Below are 5,911 nucleotides of genomic sequence, written 5' to 3' on the forward strand. Positions count from 1 at the left end.
CACAGAATCACTAAGGTTGGAAAGGACCTTCAAGATCATCAAGTCCAACCATTAATCCAGCGCCACCATGTCCCCTAAACCATGTCCTGAAACCATGTCCATACAGTCTAGTCTAACATTGGGGCCAGAAATTGATCACTACTAAATATAAAGGAAGATATCTTTGGAGAGTAACCAAGTCATGGGGAAGAGAAAAGAGTAACTGATATCTCACCTACCACCATGAAAGCCAATTTCAATTGTAAGTTCATTTAAGAGACAAAAATTCTACTTTGAGAAACAGGTATCAAGTATTGTGGGAGGTTATGGCACTAATTAGTAAATTACAGCATATCTGAAACCACAGCCTGTCTCTCTCGTGATCTTCTAAATTTTGTTGAATACACAGATATGAGATAGTTGGATTTATGGAAAAAAAAAAAAAATCATAGTCTAAGTTTCATGTCACTATAAATTAGCTTCCGTATATTGGAACAATTTCCCTACCTAACCACTCTGCCCTCCCCCAAGCCACTCATATCCTTCAAGAAATTCTGGTCTCTTACTCCTTAATTAAGAATTTCGAGAGGTAAGAACAAACACATACACAAAAGCCACACCTCCTTTTCCTGTTGTCATTCAAGACTTTTCTATTATTCAGTTCCCAATGGCTAGCCAAAGAAAGAGCCAGCTAACATTCACTCACCAGTGAGAAAAATATCAGTACAGTATTTCTACTTGTAGGTTTTTAAATAGTTTGGTCCCATCCAAAGCAAACAGCAGACTCCTTTACACATACCACAGAACCTGGGAGAAGTAGAGGGTAGAGACAAAAGCAGGGCAAGCTCCAACACAGTAAAGGGCACTGGAAAGGAAGGATAAGTGGAAACTGCTCCCATAGATCCTGGACATGGACAGAGCATCTGCAGGAAACTTCGGGGGAAGTAAAGGCTTACATTAGGAAGTCATGTTTCTTTCTGCCATACATGAAAAACCAGGACACCGTACAGACTGAGGGAGAAGTATAAACACAGATACATTCCATCAAGCATACCAAATGTTTCCCGTAATTAAACTACAATTGTTTGACAGCACTTCCAGTATATTATGGGTAAGCAGCATTAGGCAAAAAAATTATTGCAGATTCAAGAGATGGGGATCTGGTCAACGTGGCTGCACTGTCACTAACCAGCATCTACCTGGCAAGAGGAAGAACTGGTCAAGGCTTCAACACAAGCTCATCAGAAGCATCATCCCAAAATGTATGCTTTTCAAGCCGGCCATTTTCCTGTTCATTCTCTCTGAGCATGGGAGGAAGACGTACAAGCTGCAGCAAGCCAGGTCTACCTAAGACAGGTTTCCACATCTACTGAAGCAAATGAAGGGACTCTCAAAACGTGTTTACAGTTTCTGAGGAACACTCTCACACCCTGAGGAACATGACTGTCATATTAGATTGGGGTTTTTTGGTTTTTTTTAGACAAAAGTGTGTAATTCAAAATTCCAGGTAAAGTTAAGGGATCTCATTTTCACACAATCACAGAATCATTAAGGTTGAAAAAGACCTTTAAGATCATCAAGTCCAACCATCAACCCAACACCACTATGCCCACTAAACCCTGTCCTGAAGTGCCATGTCTACACATTTTTTATCAGGGTTGATACTTTTGGGGTTTGGGGTGTGTGGGTTTTTTGCCTTTTTTTTTTTAATGTTCCTTACAATCAGAGCTATACCAGCATCATTTTGTATTACATAGGTGGTTTAAGAAGTTGGATGACAGGCATTAACACCTGGCAGTTTTATTCTAGTGGAATGAGAAAGCCAATACTGGACGAGTCATTGCATCTGTCCAAAAGCCCACAGCAGGTTATGCAGCAAGAAATTTTCTCAACAGAGAAAAATAAGTAAGTACCACAGACTGTTTTAAACATTGAGAAGAAAAACAGGAAAGTAAAAAACAGGAAAAAAAGGCAACCCATGACTGGAGTTAAGACAGAGCTGTACATGCACACTTAGAAACATGAAATGTAGCAGTACTGGCCACATACAGCCTAGGTCCAAGTGTCTTAAGAAGCTGGTGGGTGGTCTTTTGGATCCTACCAACTTGTGAAAACTTATTACCTTCTAGGTTCTAAGATACAAGTGCAAAATACCTTTAGAGATCGGAAATACAACCAATCATTAACATAAAGGTAGGATGAAGAAAGTGTTGCAGCCCAAAATCTGACATATCTGATATAAGCTAAAGAAGGAGGATGAGCAAACAGGCTATATTTGGTAGACACTCTTGGAAAGAGTACGCCCACCACGGTATACTGACTACATAACGATGTGTGGGGCTACTCCTATCCTGCACTGTTATATGCCAATTTATTCCAGTCTACAAGCCCGCAACATGGTAGTAATACATAACGATATTGTAACTTGCCAGGCAAGTTACTCCCTCTTTGGAACAAAGAATGGTGTAATTCATATTCTTACATTTTTTGAAATTATTTACAGATACATTTTTCTACTTCTGTGAAACATGAAAAGGAACTGACACGAGATCCTCTACAAATAATGCAAAGAGATGAATTGCTGGCTTATCCAGATTAACCTCCACAGTTAGGGCAAGACACAGATTTTTCTACAAGCACAAAAACTCTTCTGGAGTCCAGCATGAGCTGTGTCCTTGTAGAATGCCAAAAATACTCAGTGGCACAAGATCTCCAAAGAAGGGCAGCCCCAGCAAGTTTTCCCAACTATCAATAGATAACAGGAGAATCCAGGTGACAGCCTGTGCTTGCCAGGTACAGGTTAGTTTCCAGCCACTACAAAACCTACAAGCTGATAGCAACATTTAATCCCAGTTTCCCACTCCCTGTTGCAGAGCCAACCATGCGGATCATGTAAAGGATAAAAGCCTTGGGTGCACAGACAGAAAGCATGGAGCAGACTGCAAAGGTGCAAGGATGCAGCAGCTGCTTTAGCTTACCATACGTCTCGGATCTACTCTCCTCCGAACTAGACTTTGTCTTCTTGGAGGAGCTATCTGCACAAGAGCAGGAGAAAAGGAGAGAGAGATATAGAAAATATGGAGACCAAACATGAGAAAAAAACTTCATGAAAAACACAGACTGATTTATTAGGTTAAATCGTGCAAAACACAAATAAGATGTGAACAAAAAACATAGGTGAAACACTTGGAATAAGGGGTGAATAATACAAGCATGAAGACACAGGTAACACCACAAAGAATCTGTTATAGAATCTAAGACACAATAAAAGAGGTTCTCTGCAGTGAACTACAGAAAGTATTCTGGATTAAAAACAGTCCAAGCATAGAAACTCTGGTAACATTTATCTCCAGAGTAAGTAAATTGACATACACATAGTAGTTCAGCATTCTGAAATCACCCCTTAAAGAGAAAATAATTTTATGAAGGCTACAGTACAGAGTTCATCTATCAGACCAGATCACAAACATCATAACAGTGGTGCCAGGTGACAGCTCTCAAAATTGGAATGACTTTCATCAAATTAAGGTTAGAGGATTCCTGAAGTTTGCTTCTGAACAAAACGGATTCCTTCTACAGAACAGGTTCATAGCCTGAGACCTAACCCAACCTGAAATAATTTTACAGTACCTATTCCCAAGGACAAAGGAAAAGATGACAAGCACTAATTCAGTTTTTCTCCTTTACAGGATTTTTTTTTTTTAAACTGACATTAAAAGCCCAGTTTAATTTACTTTGTGCACACTAGGAAGGAGTCATGCAGCTAGTGGCAGAAAGCATTAACAAACAGGATCATTTATAAACATCAGCTTCAAATGTCTTGTGCAAAAAAACCACATTCTCCAAGTTCTACCACCTTTACATTCAACTCTCATGTATTCCACGAGACCCAGGGAAAAGACTGGACTAAACAGCAGAACGCACAGACATGAAAAACACACAATGCATGGGGCCAGGAGGCTCAGGCAAGAACCTAACATGTATTTCATGAACATACACAGTAGTCACAGGGTTAGCGTGCATTTTACACAGTGTTTCAGAGAGAGAATGAAGAATCCCTGCATGCATCCTAATTTCCAAGACAGCACTGGACAGGTTTACCAAATTGACCCTAATTTAATGTTTTGGAAGGTTAAAAAAAAAAATAGAATATCTTTTAAAAATAGACATTTATTTTAAAATATATCATGTTGGCAAGTACAAATGAACTTTGCAAGTGACAGAGAGATGGATCAAAATCCACTAGGGCTCAAAAAAAACCCCAAACAAACAAACAACAAGGAATACCAGCCCGAGTCCAGCCTGTAACATCTCCAATTTCACACTTCAGCTAAAACAGCAAAAGAACTACTCACAACTAATTATAGTACTTGCCTACTGAAATTTCAGACTGACTTTTCTGAAAGAGGAAGTATTTATAATTATTCATTGATACCACTAATCTGGGTTTATTCTTGCACAGTTAACTGCTGCTTTGTAGATGAGCATGTTTAAAAGCAAGCCCATCTTCAACGCCCGCATGCTTCAAAAAGGCTTTGCAATCACAAAAACACCACAACTCAAAACCACATTTGTTGACACATTAACAGCATTTTTATTCCAATCCCCACTACTTTTCAATTTGAAGTCTAGATTTTCACCTGTGAAGTTTTAGGACTTTACCTGTCGGATCAAAGTCGTGTGTACTACTGCAGCGTTCAACCTTCTGTTTCTTGTCGGCTGGAGACTCTCTGCTCAGAATGCTGCCGTGTCTGTGTCAAACCAAAGCAGAGGATCCTGACTACGGTACCACAGGAGCATTGCCTAGCTGGTGAGGCTTTTGGAAATAACCTTAGCTAGTTCTGTTTGCTAACAAGGAATTTATATGAAAAAGTATGCACTAAGTCCACCTAAAAAATTTATTCCCAGACTGAATTCAAGTGGAAAAATGATCTCCCTCACAATCTCTGGGAGTGTACCCAAGGTTCTAGAAACAGTCTTGTTAAACTTTGAAATTAGTAACAGCAAGTGCATTCTCTTTATCATTCAACACCAGGCCATATTTTACTTTAAAAGCAAAATAAATTTCAGTTACATAAAACTGAAAAAAGCCCTCCTGAAATCTTACCTCTACCTCCTCTTCCAGCAGATCTTAAATATCTTTGTATCCAAAAATTAAAGATTTAGAATACACTCCCACCAAAGGAAGTGTCTGTACACCGTGCACCAACACAGTCTCGCTTGCTCTGACCATCTCAAATCTCAGGTAAGATAACCTGCCAGTGTACGTAACAGAAACGCAAATGGTAACACTATGCTATGCACTTTAAGTCACCAGCTGTATTTTTGGCACCTTGTCCCAATCTGGATATTCATTTCCTCACAGCTGTAATGGGTACTGCTATCTGCATTTGTACATTTTTTCTTTTAAAAGCGCTCCTCTTTCAAAAATGCTGTATCATAATTTGCAATACAGATAAACTTCAGTAACTCACCTTGTAGGTTTTTTGAGAGGAAACCTGAAAAGAAGAAAGAACATAAGTTTAACGAACTTTTTTTGTTCCTCAATATTATGTTTGATATCAACACTAATGCTTAAATACAGTTAGTTATTTTACAGGTCTGTAATACCTTCACAAGAGAACAAGTCTTTTTTTGTTCTTCTACTTCAACCAATTATTAGTTCATTTACAGTTGATTCAACTAGGTAAAGAATTATTATTATTATGCTTAAGGTTTCAAACAGAACTAAGAACATAAGCAGAATCTGTGCTCTCAAATCCAGCATCTAGCAGCAATTTCTTTCTTAGTACAGTAGTTCGTGATTAATCTTCCTCTTAAAACAACTAGTTCCACACACTAAGAATTATTGTACCTTGATTTTTTTTTTGTCATGCTGATGGATTGAGTACCTGGTACCTAATGAAAGTCCAAACTCTAATTGAAAGTTTTG

The 5,911-nt window shown here is 38.7% G+C and overlaps 1 protein-coding gene across 1 annotated transcript in view; it reads right to left on the reverse strand.

Moving 5' to 3' along the window:
- ARHGEF12 (Rho guanine nucleotide exchange factor (GEF) 12) overlaps positions 1–5,470 on the reverse strand; it is a 43,799-nt gene extending 38,329 nt beyond the window's left edge. The window contains exons 1-3 of the mRNA XM_010286762.1: positions 5,454–5,470; positions 4,642–4,730; positions 2,958–3,014 (exon numbers count right to left, since the gene is read on the reverse strand). The gene's annotated coding sequence lies outside the window, so the exon portion shown is untranslated. The remainder of the gene's footprint in view (positions 1–2,957; positions 3,015–4,641; positions 4,731–5,453) is intronic.
- Between the last annotated feature and the right edge of the window lie 441 nt (positions 5,471–5,911).

Source organism: Phaethon lepturus, unplaced genomic scaffold (genome assembly GCF_000687285.1).
Source record: "Phaethon lepturus isolate BGI_N335 unplaced genomic scaffold, ASM68728v1 scaffold9165, whole genome shotgun sequence".
Lineage (NCBI taxonomy): Eukaryota > Metazoa > Chordata > Aves > Phaethontiformes > Phaethontidae > Phaethon > Phaethon lepturus.